Raw genomic sequence first — 24,967 nt, 5'->3', positions numbered from 1 at the left:
AAAAATGGGAGAGTGCTATAAATTAAAAGAGACTTACACTGATGTGTATAAAATTGATGACTAATAAGGACCTGCTGTATAAAAAAAAAATTCAAAAAAACAAACAAAAAATACAAAACAAAAAAATAAAATAAAAGAGACTTAAGACTTGTATCAACCAAATGCAATGTGTAAACTCTGGATCCTTATTTACATAAAAGAACTGTAAAAAAGACATTTTTGCTAGGATCAGAAAAAAATTGAGCATGGGCTGAGTATTAGATAATATGAAGACATTACTGTTATAATTTAGTCGAGTGTGATTATGGTGTTGTGGCAATGTTAATTTTTTAAGTCCTTATCTATTAGAGGTTTTAAAAATAGCTGAAGCAAATATGGCAAAATGTTAGCAGTTGGTTAAAAATAGGTGATGAGTGTATGGAAATTCATTATACCAGTCTGCCAACCTTTCTGCCTGTTTAAAACTTTATAAGAGAGGAAAAGGGTGATAAATGGAATATTGCTGCCACATCAGTAAACAAAGGATGTCACAGTCATCAGCAGTTACAACCACTGCCAGTGGTGAGCTGGTGAGCCCTGAGGGAACTCAGGAAGGCAAAGAATACCTGCCATCTAGCAGCCATCAGACTGCAGCCACTCCCTATGGTGAGCCCTAAGGAAACTCGGGATGTAAAAACAGAGGATACCGGCCCCAGATAGCTGAGGTGCATTTCAAAGGACTGATTTCAGTGAGCCCAGACTCTTGCATCTTCCCATACATAGAAAAGCGCTAAATTCCTTAAACTTAGCATATCTGGTTTCTTTAATTAACAGTAATCTTTTGATGTTCCCGACTACATGCCCTTTGTTGCAAAACTCCTATATATCCTAAGCTCTCCCCTCGCCTCCTCGGACCAGTTTCTCAGAGCTATCTGAAATGCTGTCTCCCAGGCTGCAGTCCTCATTTTGCCCCAAATAAAACTTAACTCGAAACTCTCACGTTGTGCATTTTTTTCTAAGTCAACCAGGGGAAAGAGGAGGGGGAGAAGGAGTGAGGAGGGAGGGGGATGCCAGACGACCTGGGTTTGAATATTGGCTCTGCTACTTTCCAGCTGAGTAAAGTTGAACAAATTACATAAACTCTCTGCCTGTTTTTTCATCTGCAAATTAGGCTAATAACAGTGCCTAATTCATAAGATTGAAATTCATAAGGATTAAGCGGTTAATATCAGTAAAGTGTTTAGAACAGTGCTCAGTAAATATTAGCTATTATTAGTACTCCATCAAGAGAGAATTCTAATGTACTACATGCCGGGAAAGCTGACCTCTGGACCAATCAAATCTGCCTGGGGGTGTGGCTCAGTAAACAGGTGGCAGCTCTCCCTGGAAAGGCTGAGTGAAGGGGAAGCAGTGTTCAGGGAATAGTTATCTCAAGAGAAGGAAAGTGCAGTACTGGACAGACAAAACATTTGGAGAGGAGGTGCATTTTACCACCAGGAAAAAGGTAGCATCATACTCACAAAATGCATTGTGGGAGGGAGAGTGAAGCAAAGCCCCAAGATTTCTGGAGTGTGCCTGGGAGAACACCAGGGAGAGCACTGGGGGAGCAGTTGCTGATATTTCTTTCACTCCGACTGCCACAGGGGACCCAAGGGGCTGGAACAGGGAGCATCAGGTGCAGCATATGCCCATTAATGTGGCCCTGCGGGTGACTGTTGTTGTGAATGCCCATAAGTGAGGCCCGTCATGCGTCTTCTAATGATTCATTCTGCAAGATGAGTGGAATACAAATTTCAAAAAGCTCATAAGGCCAACTTTATATCTTCCTGCCTCAACTCAAGCCTCTGAAACCAAAGGAAGCATTAATGCCCCACCCTGAAAAAGAGGTTTATGTTTTAGTTCCTCCCCAGCAGACTAAAGACCCTTAGCCCAAGTGAAAATAGCTTTTGCAGAATGGCTTGAGAGTAATCTGGTCTCCTCTCCCTCTCTCAGAGCTCCTGGCAGGTGGAAAGCCCTCCTGACTCCTGGAAGGAGTCCTGGGTTTGCTAGGTTCTGGGGAGAAAACTTACTAACACTCCCCAAACAGCCTGCTGGGCCCTTAAGAGAATTCTCAGGCTGGAGGAGGCAACTGCTGATGCTTCCTCCCACCTTCCACCCAAAACGGACCACTTTCAGTCTGTCTTGGACTTGAGTGGCTTCTGGGTGAGCACCAGCCTTGATGCACACATTCCCAGGAGCTTGGGAATGAACAGAGAGGACAACGTGGTATAATGGCAAGAAGTTTGACTTTGCAGTTGGGAGAACTGGTTTCAAGTTCCAGCTCTGCCTCCTAATTGCTTATTTATTCACTTGTTTATTTATTTATTTTCCTTGGGAAAGTTAGTTAACCTCTCTGAGCCTCTGTTTCCTTATTTGTAAAATGGGAACAATAATGAAACCTTCACTATCCGTGGCTGCTGTGAGATCAAATGAGGTAATGGGAGAGCAGAGGAACTCTTTTCAAAATTTAATTTCATGCAGAGCCCCAACATATAAAACATTGATATGAATTTATACTTTCATATTTTATAAGAATACATGTGCTTTATAAGATTTATAATATTAACACACACTTATGGTCAATTAATCTACAACAAAGGAAGCAAGAATATACAAAGAAGAAAAGACAGTCTCTTCAGTGAGTGGTGCTGGGAAAACTGGACAGCTACATGTAAAAGAATGAAATCAGAACATTCTCTAACACCATATATAAAAATAAACTCAAAATGGGTTAAAGACCTAAATGTAAGACCGGATACTATAAAACTCCTAGAGGAAAACATAAGAAGAACACTCTTTGACATAAATCGAAGCAATATTTTTTTGGATCCCTTTCCTAAAATAAAAGAAATAAAAGCAAAAATAAACAAATGGAACCTAATTAAACTTACAAGCTTCTGCACAGCAAAGGAAACCGTCGACAAAACCAAAAGACAACCTACTGATTGGGAGGAAATATTTGCAAATGATTTGACTGATAAGGGATTAATATCCAACATATATAAACAACTTATACAACTCAATATTAAAAAAACCCAAACAACCCAATTTTAAAATAGACAAGGAGAACTGACTAGACATTTTTCCAAAGAGGAAATGCAGATGGCCAACAGACACATGAAAAGATGCTCAGCATCGCTAATCATCAGGGAAATGCAAATCAAAACTAAAATGAGATGTTACCTCACACTTGTCAGAATGGCTATCATCAAAAAGTCTACAAATAACAAAATGTTGGCAAGGATGTGGAGAAAAGGGAACCCTTACACACTCTTGGTGGGTATGTAAATTGGTGCAGCCACTGTGGAAAACAGTATGGACGTTTCTCAAAAAACTAAAAATAGAACTGCCATAGACCCAGCAATTCCATTTCTGGGTATATATCCAAAAAAACCCCAAAACCACTAATTCGAAAAGATACATGCACCCCAGTGTTCGTAGCAGCATTATTTACAATTGCCAAGACAGAAACAACCTAAGTGTCCATCAACAGCTGAATGGATAAAGAAGACGTAGTATATATATACACAATGGAATACTACTCAGATATAAAAAAGAACAAAATTTTGCCATTTGTTGCAACATGGATGGACTTGGAGGGCATTATGCTAAGTGAAATAAGTCAGAGAAAGACATACTGTATGATATCTCCTATATGTGGAATCTAAAAAATACAACAAACTAGTGAATATACCATAAAAGATGCAAAACTCACAGATACAGAGAACAAACTAGTGGTTACCAATGCGGGGGGGAGGGGCAACATAAGGGTGGGGCAGTGAGAGGTACAAACTACTGGGTGTAAGAATAGGCTCAAGGATGTACTGTAGGGACTTCCCTGGTGGTCCAGCGGTAAAGAATCCTCCTGCCAATGCAGGGGACACAGGTTTGATCCCTGGTTGGGGAACTAAGATCCCACATGCCACGGGGCAACTAAGCCCGCGTGCCGCAAACTACAGAGCCCATGCGCTCTGGAGCCTGTGCGCCACAATTAGAGTGAGAAAAGCCGCATGCCACAACTAGAGGGAAGCCCGTGTGCTGCAACTAAGACCCAACGCAGCCAAAAATAGAAAAAATAAATACATATTTTTTTAAAATGATGTATTGTACAACATGGGGAATATAGCCAATATTTTGTAATAACGGTTAATGGAACGTAACCTTTAAAAATTATATAAAAATTTAAAAATCAAAAAACGATTTACAACATTAACTTACTAAAGGCGGTAACTGTAATAATCAAGAGATTGCTTTGATGAATAGAAAGATTTGAAATTGAGATATTGGATGCAATCTCATGTATCCTGTTTATTTCTCAACTTTATTTTGGATACACAGAATAAAAATCCTGATTCACAAAAATTAATAGTTGTAAATAGCAGCAGTGTTTTAAACCTTGCAATCTTAGGGTCCTCTTTAATCCTCTTAATTCCAGAAGTCTCAAAGAAGAATAGAGGGGATTTCCCCTCAAACAGAATCAATATAACAATTTCCAACAGCAGCTTAAATTGATTGGTGGGCTCAGTCTGTTCTAAGGAAGCCAGTAGGCAGCTGTGGTGCGGTGAAAAGAGCAGTAAACTCAGAATAAGGAGACCCTTAGCTCAAAATTACTGGCTAAGGGAGACTAAACAAGACACCTGGCCCCTTAGACCCTCAGTTTCCTCATCTGTAAATGGACACAGTACCTTGTAGGGTTGCGGTGAGGATTTTACAAACCTATGTATGTGGAGCACCTAACACTGAACCTCAAAAATTATAACTTAATCCCAAGTTTGGGGTTAGCAGATGCAAACTATTATATATAGAATGGATAAACAACACAGTCATAGTATATAGTACAGGGAACTATATTCAATATCCTGTGATAAACCATAATGGAAAAGAATATAAAAAAGAACGTATGTATATGTTTAACTGAATCACTTTGCTGTACAATAGAAATTAACATAACATTGTAAATGAACTATACTTCAATAAAAAATTATTACTTATATCTAGATATAAGTAATAACATACCCTCAATAGGACACAAAGCCTTTAAAATATGCTAACAGATACCAGGAGTAGGGGAAGGAGGAAAGTGTGAGGAAGTACATAAGAAGACTAAGGTCACTATCTAAGACATCTTAGGTATCCAGTCAACAGGATCTAGTATTATTTCACTTTTGAGAGTTGAAACAGACCTGAGGAGTTATCTAAGCAGGCCCAGGACAGAAGAACTACTCAAATGACCACAGAATTGTGAGGAATCGTGTGCTTATGTTTAGCTGCTAAGTTTGAGGGTGAATTTGCTGTACAGAAAAAGTTAACTGATACAAAATATAATGGGCATCTTTCATTCTTGCTTCCCTAGCATCCATTTTCCTTTTATGTTTACAAGCACCCATTTTTCTTCCACCAGTTGTGGTCCATGTGATTGTGGGAAGGCAGTCTATTGTAGCTCCACAGGTGGACATGTGAACCAGGCCTGGCCAATCAGAGCATTGCATCTGTGGCAGACACCACTGATTGGTGAAACCCAACTCCCATTCCCAACCCCCTTCTCCCTAACCCACTTAGAGAGTCTCGAAGAACAAAATGTTCTTCCCTAGCCTCCCTTAAAAGTAGGAGTAGTTTTGTGACCCAGTTATGGCCCATAGATTGTAAATAGAAGAAATCTGCCAGGAACTTTTGGGAAAGACTTTTCTTTTCTCATAAAGGAACAAATGATGCTAGTGCCTTGCCTTCTCTTCTTATTGCCTTGAACCTGCCTGTGATTTTTGGAGCTGCAGCAGCCATTTTGTAATCATGAGGCAAAGGCTAAGAACATTTTCAAATGTCAATCCACTGCTGAACCACTAAGTCAACAGTGGCAATTGTTCAGACTTCCTAATATACAACAAACAAATAAAAAACCTCTTTTTAAACACATCTTTGTGCTGGTAGTCAAGTTGTCTGTTTCTTACAGCTGAAAGCATTTCTAAAAGAGCATCTTACTAGTGACAATAATTATGAAAGCCACAAAGAAAATAAAAAGAAAATAGAGATCACTATGGAGCACTAATGATTTTTATATTCTTTTTTGTAAGTTTCAGTATTTCTAAAATGCTTTTAGTAAGCGTGTATTTACTTGGTAATCAGAGGGAAAATGAAGATTGAAACAATTAGATAGCAACAAACCAAACTTTCAAGACCCGAAGGCTAGAAGCAGCCTGATCCACTGTCAGGAGTCAGACCCAGGTGTGACCTTTTGATATTCAATTTCCTTGTCTATAAAGTGGAGATAATATTTCCTAAGTATCTACTTCATATGGATATGTTCGAATTAAATAAGATAGTATTTATAAATGTACCTGGTGCTAAATAAAGATTCATTTTTTTGTGCTTTCTATGGAAGCAGGAGTTCAGATATAAGTGACTGGGGGTTAGTGGGTATAGGAATGAAGGATTGGGGATGAGAGCCTGAACAGATACCCTCAGATCACACCCCATACTCCTAGTGCCTATGGCACCCCATTCTGGGCCGGTCTCTGCTGCCTCTGTGAAGGGGACAGCCCAGCCCACTTCATGAGCCTCTTTGAAAAGGGAAATTCCGCTCCAGCTCCATCTCTGGTCTTACTTACTCATCTCTGGGATCAGATCCTTTTGTTGTTGATACTTGGCCTTTTTCACCTTCATGAGGCATGTGTATCCTTAAGGTAATTTTACAGAATTCAAGGAGTTACTCCCTTTCCCCCTGCTGTCCCTGCAGCAACTTTCTGGCCTTCTACAGCAACTTTCTGGCCTTCTACAGCTCTGTGTCTATGTCTCTCTTCCATCCTCTTCTTTCTCCCTCTCTGGAGGCTAATTAGCATTCACAGATATGTTCTTTATAGTTTTGTCTTCGATGTTTAAAAAATGTGAATGGCAAGTGAGGTTTCTAGTCTGAAGTTTCTCCTTTGAAGCCTTTTAACAAGTCACCGGGGACTGATGAAGGCGTAGAAGTGATGTCTAGACTACAGGATCTGAGAGCTGGTGCTGCTGCAAGGGAGGGGGTGTCGTGCCCCACAAGCCTCAGACAACCCTTAAGCAACCCCCTCTGAGGTTTCCACCCAAGCTTGTCTGGAGACCTCTACAAGAAGGATGGAGAATGCGGACCTCATCACCTACAGAGAGATCACGGCCACACAGATGCGCAGACCTCCACTGACACAGAGCTGCACTCCACACGCTCCCCCTCCCGCGTGGTGCACTTACCCCACCCGCACACAGGTCATATACTCTGCTCCACACACTCACACATCGGTCTGTGCTCACACTCAGCCCACAAACCAGAGATACACACTAGCTATTCGTTGCATGCTACACGTTGCTCTCGGATCATTGTAAGAATTGTATACAGTAGGAGTTATTAACTACCATTTCATGGGTGAGGAAACTGGCTCAGAAATGTGAAGTCACTTGGCCTGAAGCCACAGAGCTGGTAAGTGGCAGCACCGGATTCTAATCTCAAGTCGGTCTGGTCCTTCTGCTGTGGGACCAAAGTTGAGCCCTAACATGGGTTAGTTAGTGTAAAGAACACTCAGGCTGATGGATCTTGATGGGAAGAAGCTATTTTTCTGTCAAGCAATTTGATTTTCTGCAGAAAGGAAGCATGGTGCTTAAATAAGCCTCATCAGTGTTTTCTCTCTCTCCCTCCTCCTCTTACTATTTGCTGGAATTGAATTTTGATTGAAAAAGAAGCTTTAACCGTTCACTTAATTAGACCGTAGAAATCATTTCAGTCAAATGGCAGAGAAAATATCCAGAGAGAAATGCGGAGCTGAGCCACTTCCTTCGGCCCCTTGTCCAGCCCAGGAGCAGCTCCTACAGCATCCATGGAGCAGGGAACTTCACGACCTCAGAGGAGGCACAGCCTTCACCAGCTGGCAGCAGCTACATTAAATCTAAGTAAATGTTTCCTCTAGCTCCAGACTGGGGAAAGTCATGTTTCAGAGGTGAAGGAATAGACATAATTATTTGATTCATTTTCTAATAAAATGAAGTTTAAAAACTAGCAGAGAAAGGAGAAGCACAGCTAACTTTTTTTTTTTAATATAAATTTATTTTTGGCTGAGTTGGTTCTTTGTTGCTGCACGCGGGCTTTCTCTAGTTGCGGTGAGCGGGGGCTACTCTTCATTGTGGTGCGCGGGCTTCTCATGCTGGTGGCTTCTCTAGTTGCGGAGCACGGGCTCTAGGCATGTGGGCTTCAGTAGTTGTGGCACGTGGGCTTCAGTAGTTGTGGCTCACGGGCTTCGCTGCTCCGTGGCATGTGGGATCTTCCCGGACCAGGGCTCGAACCCGTGTCCCCGGCATTGGCAGACGGATTCTTAACCACTGCGCCACCAGGGTAGTCCCCTAACATGTTTTTAACACCTAGTCTTCCACAGCTGCCACTCCATAAATCGTAGAATGAAAGAAATGGAAAGGCATCTATCAACGAGGGCTGTTAGAAGAAGGTCTCCTGTGATGTTAAATACACTCATCACCTGCAGACCTGTGTGCATGTGCAACACACGCACACAGACACACACACTTCAGAAAGACACGCAGAGCCTTGGGTATATTCCTCAAAACATGGTAGTGATTCAGCAAGCATTTATAGGATTAGACTCTGTCTGTAAGGAAGACAAAAAGTAGAATGAAAGCAAACAAAAATCCATTCTTTGTTGAATAAACAAATAAATGATCAAATAAATATTTGTTCCTGTAACAGATATGCATTCAGCAACTATTACATGCCAGGCACAGTGTTTGGGGCTGGAGCTATGACAGCAAACAATAAATGGTAAATAAAGCACAGCCCCCGGCCTCAATGTGTTTACAGCCTGTTGGGAGAGAAAAACAGTAAACAGGCAACTTCAAACCCCTGTGATAAATGCTGTAATATCAACTCCGTTCCGGCTTACATTCCACCTACTTGTCCCCAAATTGATTTACAAATCACACACAATCCCAATCAAAATCCCAGCAGGGCTTTTTGTAGAAATTGACAAGCCAAATTACAAAATTCATATGGAAATGTAAAGGACCTGGAATAGCCAAACAACTTTAAAAAGAAGAACTAAATTGAAAAACCAACTCTATCTGATTTCAATACTTATTATAAAGCTAAGGCAATCAAGACACTGTGGTCTTGGCATAAAGTGTGCCTGGGGGGTGGAATATGAGTGGTTATGAAGAGAAGAGAGATGACATAGGCAAGCCGTGCCACAGTCTGGGATTCAGTCCTGTTTCTATCTCCAACTAGCTGTGGTCTCTGGGCTTCAGAGCAGGGGGTAATTAGGTGACAGCTAGGTTTTCTCATAGCTCTGAGAGGCCGTGTCTCTGAATCGGGCCAAGTGTAAGGGGGTACAACTACAGTCTACACTTGAGTTGAGAAGCTGTGTATTTCACAAGTGACTTGAGAACAAGTCTGGGCAGTCACAAACGGGAAGGAGTCTACACACTTCGCCTAGCAAATAGAGGTGAGAGAAGGGAAAAGGAAGCGGGTGGTTTCACAGTGTTCACATCACCACTTGCTCACACACACACACACACACTCAGAGCCCTGAAAACGAGGGGGGTAGTAGACTAACCCTTGCTCAGACCAACAGGAATTGACCAGTTCCTTCCTCCTCACCTGCTGCTTCTGGTCAGAACATCCAGCTGTCAATGAAGTAATCCCCAGGGCCCTCTCCATGCGAACTTTCCCTCCTCCCCATCAAGCCACAGGCTTCCTCCCATAGGCTTTGAGGGCTGCTTTGGGGAGAGATGGAGTCGGCCTGCTCCCAAACCGCTGCTTCTCATCGTGTGAACTTGGGCAAGTCCCTCAACCTCTCTGTGCCGCCACCGTGTCGTCTCCTGGGCAGTGGGGATAAGCGTCGTACCTCCTGGGGTTGGGTGGTGGTGGGGATTAAACAGTCACTGCAAGTAAAGTGCCTAGAACAGCGCCTAACAGATGGTAGGCACTCTGCAAGTGTTGCTTATTATTACTAATTGGCTTATTTTATTTTCCCAGACTGGGCGCGGCAGAGATCACTGTTTCTCTCTGAGAGCCAAGGAACCCACTGGGAGGGACCAAAATAAGAGACAGGCTCACCAACCTTCCCACTCCCATCCCATCTGCTGAAGAGATGAATCCATCATTCCTCTCTTCCACTCTGCCCAGTGCCCCAGCCCTCTCCACCCTGACTCATCTTTCTCTTCCCTCTGAGTTAGGAATCAAGGGGAAGGGGAGGGAGAGGAGGGAGTGAGGAAGGGGAAAGAAAAGGGGAGGAAGGGAGATTTCCTTTCTTTTTCTTTCCTTTAGCTTTTTTTGGGGGGGTGGGGCAGGCGGGGTGGTGGGCAGACTTCCAAACAGGGGCCTAGATCCATTCCAGCCCTACACTTTGGTGAAAAGAAATGTTACTGTGTTGTAATCCTTCTGTATTAGGCAGGTTCCTTGTCCTCAAGGTCATGCCGCCAGATGCTAGCCCAGGTCAGCCTTACTCTGAGGTCAAACTCTTTCTACCTGGGACTTCCCTGGTGGCGCAGTGGTCAAGCAACCTCCTGCCAGTGCAGGGGACACAGGTTCGAGCCCTGGTCTGGGAAGATCCCACATGCTGTGGAGCAACTCAGCCTGTGCGCCACAACTACTGAAGCCCTCGCACCTAGAGCCCGTGCTCCGCAACAAGAGAAGCCACCGCAATGAGAAGCCCACGCACCGCAACTAGAGAAAGCCCACGCGCGGCAACGAAGACCCAACGCGGCCAAAAATAAATTAAAAATAAGTAAATAAATAAATTTTGAAAAGAAAAAGCTCTTTCTACCTCCCCATACTGAGAACCAACTGGGAGTGTCTACCCCACCCAACTCCCTTGGGAGAGCACGTGTCCTGCCCCCAGCCCCAGGCAGGGAGCCCACCCCACTTTCTCTTTATCCTCTGCTCCCCCCCCCCATCTGCCCCCTGCAGCCTGCCAAACCTGCCCTCTCCACTAAAGCAGCTTGGCTTGCTCCACTCCTCCTCCCCCCATTTCTGTCAACTTCTCTGCATCCAACGTTGGACATTCTCAGATGTTTTCTGACCTCAAGACGAGGATTAAAATTTTAATCGGCAAATTACAGCAGTCACTGAGTTCCTGACTTTGGTGAATGTCGGCCATGGAGCCCACCCCCCTCCCCTCCGGTCCCTACCCCAGATTAATAAAGCCTGTGTCAGTGGGGGAGAGAAGGACTGGGGTGGGACTTCCCATCAGCTGGAGAGGTTGTATGCCTCAGGTGCCTTCCCTGAGCCCAGGGCTGTGTGCAGCCCCTATGAGCAGAGGCACCTGGCGCTCTGCGTGTCCTGTGTTACCTGTCGTTACAGGCGCAGTGACATTTCAGGGCCTGAGTCTGCCTGTCTACCTCTTTCAGTTTTAATGTTCTACATCTTCCCACCAGAGCTCACTTTCTCCTCTCCTCTCTTCTGTCTGGGTCAGAATAATATGATGGCTCTCTCTCTCTCACACACACACACACACACACACACATGCACACACACACACACACACACACTCCCCAACCCCGAGCACATAGAAGCCCAGAACAGGGAGTGGAGTGGGAGAGCTGAGAAGTAACAGAGATGATTCCTATGCTCCCATGAGCACCCCTCCCCCCATGCCATGTGAGTGAACTTGGGGAGGGAAAACAAGAGGCTGTTCTTCCCAGGGTCCTCCTGGTCTGACAGGGGATAAATCCTCACCTCTAAGCACACATCTAATGCCCCAGAGGCCATGCAGGAATGTATACAGTAGATATTGGGCCAGCGTGTGTTGGAGGGCAGCGTCAACCCAGGACATTAGCCTGAAGGTAGGGGGGCAGGAGAAAGAGGGGGCATTGCTTCAGAGGAGACACCCGGGGACACAAGTGGGCCAGGGGAACGAGGAGGAGGCTTAGGCAGGAGCAGCTGGGTAGCCCTGCTGCTTCTGCATCTCCCATAATGAAATGTTTGCCACAGACTAATTTCTCCTCAAAGGAAACTCATTCTTAGACCCTTCATCTGTGTATTATTTCAGAGCAATTTAGTTTTCCCTGATCCAGGGACAGGAGGAAATACCGCAGAACAGCAACCCAGATGTGGTATTTATTCTTTGGTGGGATAGCATGCTCCCTTCAGCCCACGTCCCCATCCCTACCCTCTCCCATCCCAGGAGAGCAGAACAGCAAATGCTTATTTCATGCCAATTGCGCTTCATGGACTCATGTGTTCCTTGTAACACCATTGTGAACATACCGTTATTAACTCTACTTTAGCAAAGAGAAAACAGACACACTGAGGTTAAATAATTTTCCTAAAGGCACTCAGCTAATAAGTGGTGTGACCTGGGTTCAAAGCCTAGTGACCTTTTTCCAAGGCCACAGTCCGAACCACTGTCCATCACTGCCTCTTGGATAAGCCACAGTCTACTTCCTTTATATAGAGGTCACAGCAAAGCCCTCTCTGGAAGCCTGGGGCCTTGGCAGTTCCAGAAGCCCTTGTCAGGGGCTGAGGGAGGCCAGGACTTGGTTTGAGGCACATTGAGTGACAGGTACAAGAGTTGAGGGGGACCTGGAGAAAGCGGACTCAGAACTACCAGCAGCCGTGAGGTACCGACCACGGGACGTCAGCCTAGAGGAACCATGGGAGCCATTCCCTCTAGCTCTCGCTTCTCAGACAAGGACTCCCAGTCCAGGGCACAGCTGACCTACCCAAGGCTGCCAAACACAGGGACAAGGGAAGACTCCAGGCAGCGTGGCTCCCAAGAGAGGCTGCTATGATCCTCTTTGACTCTTGGTCTCATTCCCACTGCTCTCTCTGCCTCTCTTGGTACTCCCCCTCCCTAGGCAGTAGCTCTGCCAACATGGGACAGCTGTCCTTCCTACCCGCCGGTCTCCACTTTGACTGCTCAGGGTGAGGAGGCTGGCTGGGATCTGAGATGCCAGGCAGGCTAGGAGGTTGAGGGAGAGACAAGCTGCAGCCAGACCAGCCTACTGAGAGACTTGGTAGGACCTCAGCCCACGAGGCCCTGGAACTTGCGGATCAGAGAGAGAATCACATGCTAAGTGGGATACCTTGGGTTCCTTAGTCTATGTTGACTTAAATTTCAGGTCTGTGTTTTTTTGTTTTTTTTTTAAAGAGCTAAGGGTCTGGCTTTTTTTTTTTTTTTTTTAATTTATTTATGGCTGTGCTGGGTCTTCGTTTCTGTGCGAGGGTTTTCTCTAGTTGCGGCAAGTGGGGGCCACTCATCATCGCGGTGCACGGGCCTCTCACTATTGCGGCCTCTCTTGTTGCGGAGCACAGGCTCCAGACACGCAGGCTCAGCAATTGTGGCTCACGGGCCTAGTTGCTCCGCGGCATGTGGGATCCTCCCAGACCAGGGCTCGAACCCGTGTCCCCTGCATTGGCAGGCAGACTCCCAACCACTGCGCCACCAGGGAAGCCCAGGCCTGTGGTTTTCACAAGACTCAGGTGTGCAGCAATGCCCAAGGCCCTGATGGCTGAGCACCAGGTTATGGGTCCAGCCACTTAATCGCTATGTGGTTTGTGAACAAGTCCTATTCCTTTATCTGAAGAATAGGATCATAATAACCCTTTCCTCAAAGACAAATAGGTGCTGACACTGATTTTGGAAAATCACAAGTCCCCTCCTTTCCATCTTTCTCCATGTCAGTCCCCCTCTCGCCTTCCTTATTCCCACTGGCCTGTCAACTAAGAGGCAGTCAGGTTGTGATCCTTTATACCCATGTATAAAGCATGTCCTCAGCCCACTGCCCCCTCTCCCTGCCCCACATTGTTGTAAAGACCTAAAAGACAAAGCATATAGAAATGCTTTGACAATGGCCAAATGTTTTGCAAGCAATAAACATGTCCAAGTTTTTGCAAAGCCTTTTCTACAGTGTCAGGAAATCAGTGAGTTCTCAAGTCTTTGTCTTCTCTTCCAGAGGAGGGGGAAGGAGATTGTAGACCTCTTGCTATGGACTGAATTGTACCCCCCCTAAAATTCATATGCTAAAACTTTCCACAGAGTGGCTTAAGTATCCAGCTGGCTTCCCCTAGATGAGTGATCCAAGAGAGTAAGGTGAAAGCCAATGCTTTTATGACCTCGCATTGTGAGGTATACTCCGATTTCTGCAATACTGCTATGAACCGTGTCCCTGTAAAATTTATATATTGAAGCCATAATCCTCAACATGCTAGTATTTGGAGGTGGAGCCTTTGGGAGGTAATTCAATCCTGAGGGTGGAGCCCTCATGAAAGAGATTAGGGCCCTGAAACGAAGAGACACAAGAGAGATGATACGTTTCTCCATCACATGAGGATACAGCAAGAAGGCATCCTTCTTCAAACCAGGAAGAGGGTCTGCACCAGAAACTAAATTGGCTGGCACGTTTATCTTGGACTACCCAGCCTCCAAAACTGTGAGAAATAAAGTTCTGCTGTTTAAGCCACACAGTCTATGGTATTTTTGTTATAGCAGCCCAAACTAAGACAAGCATGATATTGGTTGCACAGATCAGCCGTATTCTGTGTGAAAGAGGAGTATACAGGAGCCTGAATAAGGAAGATTTTCATTAGGTGCCATCTCAAAGGCTAGATCCCACAAGTGCCAAGGTAATTTAATGGGAAAAGGTTAGTCTATGCAACAAATGGTACTGGAATAATGGGATATCCATATAGAAAAAAATGAACCTCAACTCCTCACACCATATTTAACTTGAAATGGATCACAGAGCTAAAACTCTTATGTTTAGGATAGGAAAACAAAGGAGAAAATCTGTGCAGCCTTGCATAAGGCAAACATTTCTTAGATAAGACCCCAAAATCACAAGCCATAAAAGAAAATATTGATCATTGGACTTCATCAAAAGTAGAACAGTCTTTGAAACACAGAGTTAAGAAAATGTAAAGACAAGCCACAGACTGTGAGAAAATAAATGCAAAACATATCAGATAAAGGATTTATGTCTGAAATATATAAAGAACTTTTACAGCTCAATAATATAAAGCAAATAACCTGATAAAAATGAACAAAAGATTTGAACAGACATTGCACTAAAGAAGGTATACGAATTTTTAAAAACATGAACACATGAAAAGATGTTCAGCATCATAAGTCATTACAGAAATGAAATTTTAAAATACGGTGAGATACAGCTGGACCTCTACTAGAATAACTAAAATTTAAAACACTAGCAATACCAAATGTTGGTGAATATGTGGAGGTGACTGGAACTTTCATATACTACTGATGAGAGTGTAAAATGGTTCAACCACTTTGGAAAAACAGTTTGGCAGTTTTTTGGTTTTTTAAAAAATTATTTATTTATTTATTTATTTATTTATTTTGGCTGCACTGGGTCTTAGCTGCGGCACACGGGATCTTTGTTGTGGCATGCAGGATCTTTAGTTGCGGCATGCATGTGGGACCTAGTTCCCTGACCAGGGATTGAACCCAGGCCCCTGCATTGGGAGCGCAGAGTCTTACACACTGGACCACCAGGGAAATCCCTGGCAGTTTCTTATAAAATTAAAAATTCATTTTTCATGTAACCCAGCAATTCCATGTCTAGATATTTACCTGACAGAAGTGAAATCATATGTCCACACAGACTTGTTCAAATGTTCGTAACAGCTTAATTCAAAATAGCTAAAAACTGGGGAAAAGTCCAAATGTCCATGGACAAGAGAAAGGATAAACAAATTGCAGTGTAACCAGATAATGCAAAATTGCTCCGCAATAAAAAGGAGTAAACTACTGATCCTTCCAACAATATGGATGATTCTCAACAACATTATGCTAAGACACATTTTGTGTCTGAAAGAAGTCAGACACAAAAGAGTTCATACTGTATGATTCCATGTACATGAAATTCTAGAAAATACGAAAATATAATATGTGGTGACAGGAAGCAATCCAGGGGTTGCCTGGAGCCCAGGCGTGGGGATGGGGGCGAGGGTGGGGCCGGATGAGGTGTGGCGGAAAAGGTAGCCTGGAACAAGGCACAAAGGCACTTTGGAGGAGATGGAAATTTTCTGTATCTTGATCATGGTAGGGGGGGTACAAATGTGTCAGACCGCATCAAAATGTCCACTTTAAATGGGTATTTTATTGTATATAAACTACCTCAGTAAAGTTGTTGTTTTTTTTTTTAATAAATCCATTTATTTTTGGCTGCGTTGGGTCTTCATTGCTGCGCGCAGGCTTTCTCTAGTTGTGGTGAACGGGGGCTACTCTTCGTTGCGGTGCGCGGGCTTCTCACTGCAGTGGCTTCTCTTGTTGCGGAGCACGGGCTCTAGGCGCGCGGGCTTCAGTAGTTGTGGCACGTGGGCTCAGTAGTTGTGGCTCATGGGCTTAGTTGCTTCATGGCATGTGGGATCCTCCCGGACCAGGGCTTGAACCCGTGTGCCCTGCATTGGCAGGCAGATTCTCAACCACTGCGCCACCAGGGAAGCCCCAATGAAGTTGATTCTTAAAGGTAAGGAGGCACAGCATTTAATTGGGCTCCAATTTGCACAGACAATATCTGCACCCTTCGTACCTCTCCATTTGCACCCACAAAGCCCTGGTCCTTCTGCCGGGAGACTTTCCACGAGTGCCTCAGCGCCGGCCACAGAAAGGAATCCAAGAGTTAACATCTTCAGCAGCTCTGGGGTACTCCTGGGCCGGGGGAGGTGGTGCGCGAGGGCCTTCACTGTCGCAGCCTCGTCGGATGTGGGGCTAGGGGTGCGGAGGCCAATCCTGCCGCGAGTGCGGAGGGGGTGTTGCGCGTCCAGCCGGAGCCCCAGACCACTCAGCCGAAACGGTGACATCTCCCGGCTCCTGCCCCCGCGACGGCGAGCGGACACGGGCTGAACCCAGAGGACTCCGAGCGCGCGTCCGCTCGGCGGGGACCCTTGCGTCCCCGAGGCCTCGGGATTGCACCGTCGCGTCCCGAGACCTAGGGTGACCTGACTCGGCGGGACGCGAGCAGGATGCCATCCACCGCGGGCCACCCGGCGCCGGGGGCAGGCGGGAGTGGGGCGGGCGGGCGCGCCCCGCTTAACTAGGGCGCCGAGGGAGGTCGTCCGGGCCGGGTAGAAAGGAGACGCCTCTGCCTTGCGGGGGGTACCTGAGGGGGAAGAGTCCAGCCTGGGGATGACCCGCTCTGACCCGTCGAGCCCCGCTAATCGGCGTTGGGGCTCAGCCCTCCGCCTTCCGCGGTGAAGTCGCCTCTTCGCGGGCCCCCTTCCCGAAGGCAAAGCCCTCACTCGGGACCCGACCCGCTGCTGGGACTGGCCAGCAGCCTTCCGGGCCCACTGATCGCCCACTGAGGCGCATCTCGGCGATGCAGGGGGCTCGCTCTCTCGGAGTCGTTGCCTGCAACCCTCCTCCTCCAGGTTCAAGGGCTCCAGCTGGGGCACCGACAGACCCTTCCCATCCCGCCAGCGCTGCCTGCAGAGACACACCTCCCTCCGCAAATCTTGCACACACAACCTTCAGTCTCCCGGACTCAACACACACACACACACACGCACACGACCCGGGACCCCGCTCTACCTCTCGCTCCCTCTCCCTCTCTTACACCTTCTTTTTTTTTTTTTTTTTTAATTTAATTTTCTTTTTTTTTAAAATACAGCAGGTTCTCATTAGTTATCTACTTTATACATATTAGTGTATATATGTCAGTCTGAATCTCCCAGTTCATCCCACCACCCCGCCCCCCTCTTTCCCCCCTTGGTGTCAATACGTTTGTTCTCTACATCTGTGTCTCTACTTCTGCCTTGCAAACCAGTTCATCTGTACCATTTTTCTAGATTCCACATATAGGCGTTAATATATGATATTTGTTTTTCTCCTTCTGACTTACTTTACTCTCTATGACAACCTCTAGGTCCATCCACATCTCTACAAATCACCCAATTTCGTTCCTTTTTATGGCTGAGTAATATTCCATTGTATATATGTGCCACATCCTCTTTATCCATTCATCTGTCGATGGGCATTTAGGTTGCTTCCATGACCTGGCTATTGTAAATAGTTACATCTTCTAATTGACTAATGTCTACAATTGCAACCAATTGTTTCTGTGTAAACTTAATTAAAAGATTTTCCTGGAAAGTTTGTTGATGTTCACTCGGCTTACTAGCAAGCAGTTTAACCTTTAAAAATCGGCGACTAAAAGCAAACAGCGTTTGCGCGTCTCACTGACTGGTGGCCGGCTACCCAGCGGGTGCTCGTGCAGGCAGCATGGTAAACTCGACTTCCCTGTGCAGAGCGACGGAGCGAACCTCCAACCTCCAGCCTTGAGGACTGTCCTGGGTATCACTCCCAAGGAGAAAAATTCAGTGTTCCTATCCCCTCGGCCATTGATCCTTCTTGGGAAGTCCTTGGCTAGCGCTTAGGGATGGTGCAAGGCAGGACTTGGGGGGCAGCTACGCTGCTCCTGCGATTTGGTCTGTCAGCTTCCGGAGCTCTGAGGGGCCCAGGGCTGCCTTGATGGCGCTTGCAATTCTTCACCTGTTAAGAACAGCTTTTCAGGGACTTCCCTGGTGCGCAGCGGTTAAGAATCCGCCTGCCAATTCAGGGGACACGGGTTCAAGCCCTGGTCCGGGAAGATCCCACATGCCACGGAGCAACTAAGCCCGTGCACCACCATACTGAGCCTGCGCTCTAGAGCCTGTGAGCCACAACTACTGAAGCCTGCGTGCCCAGAGCCCGTGCTCCACAACAAGAGAAGCCACAGCAATGAGAAGCCCGTGCACCACAACAAAGAGTAGCCCCTGCTCACCGCAACTAGAGAAAGCCCGTGTGCAACAACAAAGACCCAATGCAGTCAAAAATAAATAAATAAATAAATTAATTAATTAAAAAAAAAAAAGAACAGCTTTTCAGCGTCCTCCTCCCAATCGTCCTCCAAAAACACATCAGAGAAGGTGCTCCATCAGGTGCCTTCTTGTCTGGGCTTAGGCTCTGGTTGGTACAGACCAAGCTAGGTCTGGGAATCCATATGCATAAAGAGAAGTTAAAGAGAAACTTGACCTGTACCAGAGTGAAAGGGAAGGCCAATGCCCTAAACTTCCTGAGAGCTAAAGGGCGGGAATTTCTTATGGCAGGGACTCCCTGTCCCAACCCAGCAGCCCATCCCTCCTGGGCAGTGTACCCTCCTTTCTTACCCTAGAATTCCTGGGCGTGGTCCCCTGGACTTGCCACAGTCCGTGTCCAAATTCCTCTTCCAGCCTTGCCTTGAAATTAGCTAAGTTTCAAATGGTGATCCATTAAAATGTCATTAACCAAAAGCACCAATTAGTGCTTAGTAAATGTTTGTTTTATAACATATGAATACAGCCCCCAAAAGGGACTCCAGTGGAGGGGTTACAGGCCCTGGAGAAGGCTGCACGTTGGGATGCTGGGCTTTTCGTGTCTTTCAAGCAGCATATAGGCAGTCAATTGTCTTGTGAGTGGGGTCAGTGCTGGCACTCAGACCTCTGCGGTGGTGGAAGAGGAAAAGCAAGCATCCATTAGGGAATGGAGAGAGATTTCAGAGTTTGAAAATATACTCATCTTCCTCCCCTCTCCCCTCTCTGCACTCTCAGGCAACCACTGCTTTTGGTTCAAGGCCTTATTATCTCTTACCTGGATTATTGCTAAAACTGGTAACTAGTTTCCCTGTCTGCATAGTCACACTGTCATCTGGTCTTACAGCTGTCTACAGTGGCAACCTGCCTCTTCCCTTGCCCCTGGGCCCTTGTAAGGTCCTCCATTGTCTTGAAATAGAACTCAAACCACACGGTGTCCAGCTTCTTTCTGAGCTCACTCTTGACTGACTTTCAGCCTCATCTCTCACCATCTCTCCTTATCCCTTATATTCCAGCCACAGCTAGCTATTTACTTGAACTTGTCTCAAGCCTTCCTCCTTTGCAAATGCTTTTCCTCAGCCTTTATGCCTCCTTTCCTTCCAACACACACACACACACACACACACACACACACACACACACACACACGCACGCACGCGTGCGCCCCTTTCACATGGTTGATTCCCACTCAACTTTAAAGACTTGGTCCTCAGAATGCCTTCCCTATGCTGGATTTAGTTTCTTTTCTAGATAGTTCCTCCTGTAGCACAGAGGACCCACCTCTACCATGGCGCTTATTACCCAGTCCATCCTCTGGCCCCTCTCACCTTCCCTAAGCATTAATTGTAAAGTATTTGGAGTCTGAGCAGCTCAGTCCCTGAGGAGATGACCAGAATACAGTTCATGTGTGGTGAAAGGATATGAGCTTTAGAAGTAAGCAGACCTGGGTTCAAACTTCTGCTTTTTTGCTGTGTAATCTTTAGCAATTTACTTAACCTCTCTTAGATTCCTTGTCTGTAAAATCGGAATAGTAATACCTACCTTATGGAATTGTTGTGAGGATTAAATGAGACAATTCACATAAAAAAATGTCTGCTCCTCGATTCTCACTTACCATGTGCTTTTTCCTGGTCCTGACCTCCCAGCTAGTGAGACAGCTATTGAAGGCCCTCAGACTTTTTATTCCTCTCTGAGCATCTGCATCTATAAACTGCTGTTAATAACATTTACCTCACAGGGTTTTATGGAGATGAGATGAGTCAAGGTATGCGAAACCAGTTTATTGAATTAAAATGATGTGGTAGGGCTCAAGCAGGAAACACTTTTATTCTTTATCATACCTTCACCTTTAACATCAACATATGGATTGATTTTTGTGGTTCTGGATGAAATCTCAGGCAGTTTCTAAATAGTTTCCTGTTTGCCTTCAAGTAGTAAATAGTCCTGATCACTTTCATGAGTGGGAAAATGGAAGACAATAATTGGTTAATATTTAAATTAATACATTCATATTAACGTAAGACAGAAATACTTGTAACTACTACAGTCTTCGTTTCTATAACTGGTCATGTAGTCAAAGTTGGTTTTTTAATTTTTATTTATTTATTTATTTATTTATTTATGGCTGCATTGGGTCTTCATCGCTGTGCACGGGCTTTCTCTAGTTGTGGCGATCGAGGGCTATTCTTCATTGCAGTTCGCAGGTTTCTCATTGCGGTGGCTTCTCTTGTTGTGGAGCACGGGCTTTAGCCGCGCGAGCTTCAGTAGTTGTGGCATGTGGGCTCAGTAGTTGTGGCTCACAGGCTCTAGAGCACAGGCTCAGTAGTTGTGGCGCACGGGCTTAGTTGCTCCACGGCATGTGGGATCTTCCCAGACCAGGGCTCGAACCCGTGTCCCCTGCATTGGCAGGCAGATTCTTAACAACTGCGCCACCAGGGAAGTCCCAAAGTTGGTATTTTAAACTTCTTTCTCTGCTATTCATTCCATATTCCCTTTGCTTTCAGCAAATACCTCACCTAGTACAGTCACTGAAAAGTATATATATTAACATACTTTACTTATATATAACTAACCTAGGCAGACAAATTATTTTCTAAACCAGCAGAGCCCAAAGTTGTGGGTCTGGGAAGCAAAAATTCCCCTAGTGTATCACTAGGAGTTACAATTGAGGAGCCATTTCCATTTCAACCCCTTGATTTTCAGATTCATGAATCCTGGCTATGGGAGGACTACAGCACTACATATTGGTCACTGATTCAGGGCATATACAGCATCCTAGGGACATTACCCAAGCCCTGCCCAGTGCTGGTGCTCAGCTAGTGCTGTAACTGAATTGCAAAAAAAATCATTCTACCATTCTTTCATGCCATTTAATTCAAGGTGATCAGGCATATTATAAGACCGGTGAATTCTATGTTCATGAGCACATTACTTCATTTGCTGTTAAGTGAGTTCCTTGGTCAGAAGCTATGTTTGGTGGAATACTGTGAGAATGAATAAGATATTCTAGAAGTCCACAGATAGTAGTTTTGGCAGAAGCATGTGAGCAGGGAAGGAAAATTCATGTCCAGAGTTAAGTATTTACTAGTGAGAAGAAGCTTTGCCCATTCCATGATGGCCTGGGGCTGGCTGTTCACCCTGGGAAATGGTGCCACGCTTAACGGTTCAGTGTTGGTCTCTGATGATGGTGGGCTGGGCACTCAGCAGTGGCTGTAACCATATCAGACTTGATGAATGGAAGCTCATGTTGCTGAGCCACGCGTAACTTCTATTCTTGCCACCATGTACACTTTGTATTCTGAGACAAACTTGGCGGTCAATATTTATTTAATACAACAGGATAAAAATAACTAAGACAGGGAATGCCCTGGAGGTCCAGTGGTTAGGACTTGGCGCTTTCACTGCTGTGGCCCAGGTTCAATGCCTGGTTGGGAAGCTAAGATCCGGCAAGCCGTGCAGCTCAGTCAGAAAAAAACAAAAAACAAAAAAACTAAGACATTGAAAAGTTTCTAATTTTAAAATCTTAGACTGTGTACACTTTGATCACCAGCCATTGGGCCAAGACAGGGATGACTGGAGAAAATGGTTGGTGAAAGAATGTGGCATCTTGGTGTCCTGACTATTAAGATCCTCTTCTTATGAGGTTGCCCTTCAGTGAACATTCACGTAGGACATGAGTATCTTCACAATTTGTGTCAGTTTAGAGTGGTTCATCCACATACCTCTTCTGCAGACTTCCTTATCACAGATTTTCCAAACACATTCTCTCCAGTACCCTGAACATCAAGTCAAATTTTTAGCCACAGCACGCACACGCGCTCACACACACACACACACACACACACACTTTTTTTTAGCGTATGTCTATACCTCTGGCCATCTCTCCTTCCAGGCAAAATGAGCAACCATGTGTACTGCTCAAAGGTTTACACACTGGAAGATTTTCCTTTACCATTATTCTTTAGGGCACGGGTCCCCAACCCCTGGGGCCACACAACAGGAGGTGAGCGGTGGGCGAGCAAGCGAAGCTTCATCTGCCGCTCCCCATCGCTCGCATACGGCCTGAACCATCCCCCATCCCCCACCATCCGTGGAAAAATTGTTTTCCACGAAACGGTACCTGGTGCCAAAATGGTTGGGGACTGCTGCTTTAGGGTCCTCTCTGAGCGGGGCAGCAGTGCTGCAACTTTCCCTCTGGTAGAAATAATTCAAATCCTGCAGAACCAACTCATACCATGCAGAACCAGCAGTCAAGCAGGTCAGAATTTTTTCATTCCTCAGTCAGCTGGTCATAGAGAACTTCTCATGAGGCCATAGGTGTGAGAAAGAGGAGGCAGTTTTGCAGGAATAGGGGCCATGGGAACCTGAGGCACTTGTTCCTGCAACTTACTTTTGCCTTTAGGTCTTGCTCAAGTCCAATCATGTATGAAGTCCACTTCCACCTGATAACAGAATACTGCTGTGAATGCCCATGTTTATGCCTTTATAGCCAAATAACACCCTGTTTATGATGGGCAGCTCAGGTCACCCGGTAACTTGGTGATTCACGGTCAAACATCCAGTATGTAGTAGAGCCCAATAAAATTGGAAGCTATCTGTCAAAAGGAAAATAGTTATCTGAGGAGAATGGCATAGTTTGATCCAAAATCCTAAGGGTTTGCTCTGTGATTCATCTTCAGAGGCTGCCGAAAGCTCCACACAATGCAGACACTGTGAGAGTTCACGTGGCCTGTGGGGCAGATAAGTTTGCACGACAGCCCATACCTACTGTAGAGCCTTCTCTTGTTCTGGGTCCTACTCAAAACTTGCAGACATTTGACTTTTCTGATAAATGAGAGCAGCATGTCCAAATGAAGTTTAGGATATTTTCAAATTTCAAGAGGCTTGCTAAGCATTTAAGCTCTTTTTTTCTGGTAGGAGAAGCCAGAGACAGCAACTTGTCTTTCACTGTAGAAGAGGTATTTTGACATAGCCTCAGATCACTGGGTCCCTAGAAAATTTACCAGGGTGGCAAGCTCCTAAATTTCTGTGGGATTTATTTCTCACCATCTGGCATGCGTGTGTCTTGCCACAGTGTCTAGAGTACTAGCAACCTTCTACTCACCAGATCCATCTAGCATGATAGCATCCGTGTAGTTGATAAAACCTTGAGGAGGGAGAGTAAAAGTGTATTGCTGGCCCTGCCAGTTGAAAGTAAACTGCTTTGGGTGATCTTTAGTAACAGGTGTTGGGGAGGAAGGAATTTTCCTCTACCCTTCTGGCTTCTTCTGGCTCATCTAAGAATTAAATTGACATGAGACAGATTAACAGGAGAAAATCACACAAAAGTTTAATAGCATGTATACATGGGAGAGACTCGGGAAAACTGAGTAACTCACCAAAATGGCTGAAACCCTCACCTTAAATACCATCTTCAGCTAAAGACAAAAGAGGGTGTTGGGGATAATGGTTTGGAACTTCAAAGGGGAGGAAGGAGATGGAAAAGCAAATGTTTGGTAAACAAAAGTTTGCTGCCCTCTGCAGAGAATATGGGACTCTGATCTCTAAGAGTTTCCTCCACCATCCCTAGCCCACGTTCTTTGCAGACATCTCAGGGATAGCTCTATTCCTATAACAGGCCCTCTATCTAAATTGTTCAGGCAGTTAGGGGGAAGGTCAAAGATTCTTCCTGAGTTTTTTGGGCATAGATTGTTTTTAGCTGGAAATAATCCACATGCCAAAGAGATATTTTAGGGTTCAGATTTTGTTCCCCTACACAGGTATAAAGAAAAAACATTTGCCAGGTCAATAGCTGCCTACCAGGTGCCAAGGGATGTCTTCTTCAGTAAAGAAAACATGTCTGGAACAGAAGCTGAAAACGGAGTCTGCCTGGTTATGATAACTCACTGTCATTGTCTAAGATCTGTCTGTTTTCTGCAAAGAACAAATAGGCAAGTTGAAAGAGGTAAGAATCACCACTACTACATCCTTCAAGTTCTGAAGGTGATACTAATCTTTGCAATCCCTCCAGGAATGAAATTGCCTTGAGCGTACCATTTTGGTAGGCCATTCTAGAGGTTTCCACTTGACATTGCCCACCATAATAGCCCTCATTGCGTGTGCTGGTGAACCAGCATGGGGTAAGTGGGAGTGGCTCTT

At 45.4% G+C, this 24,967-nt stretch overlaps 1 protein-coding gene across 1 annotated transcript in view; it reads right to left on the bottom strand.

Moving 5' to 3' along the window:
* Positions 1-1,699: 1,699 nt before the first annotated feature.
* Positions 1,700-24,967, bottom strand: part of TAFA3 (TAFA chemokine like family member 3) — a 41,562-nt gene continuing 18,294 nt past the window's right edge. The window contains exon 7 of the mRNA XM_036861301.1: positions 1,700-1,747. The gene's annotated coding sequence lies outside the window, so the exon portion shown is untranslated. The remainder of the gene's footprint in view (positions 1,748-24,967) is intronic.

Source organism: Balaenoptera musculus, chromosome 1 (genome assembly GCF_009873245.2).
Source record: "Balaenoptera musculus isolate JJ_BM4_2016_0621 chromosome 1, mBalMus1.pri.v3, whole genome shotgun sequence".
Taxonomy (NCBI): domain Eukaryota; kingdom Metazoa; phylum Chordata; class Mammalia; order Artiodactyla; family Balaenopteridae; genus Balaenoptera; species Balaenoptera musculus.
This window is presented reverse-complemented; position numbering and strand designations above follow the sequence as displayed.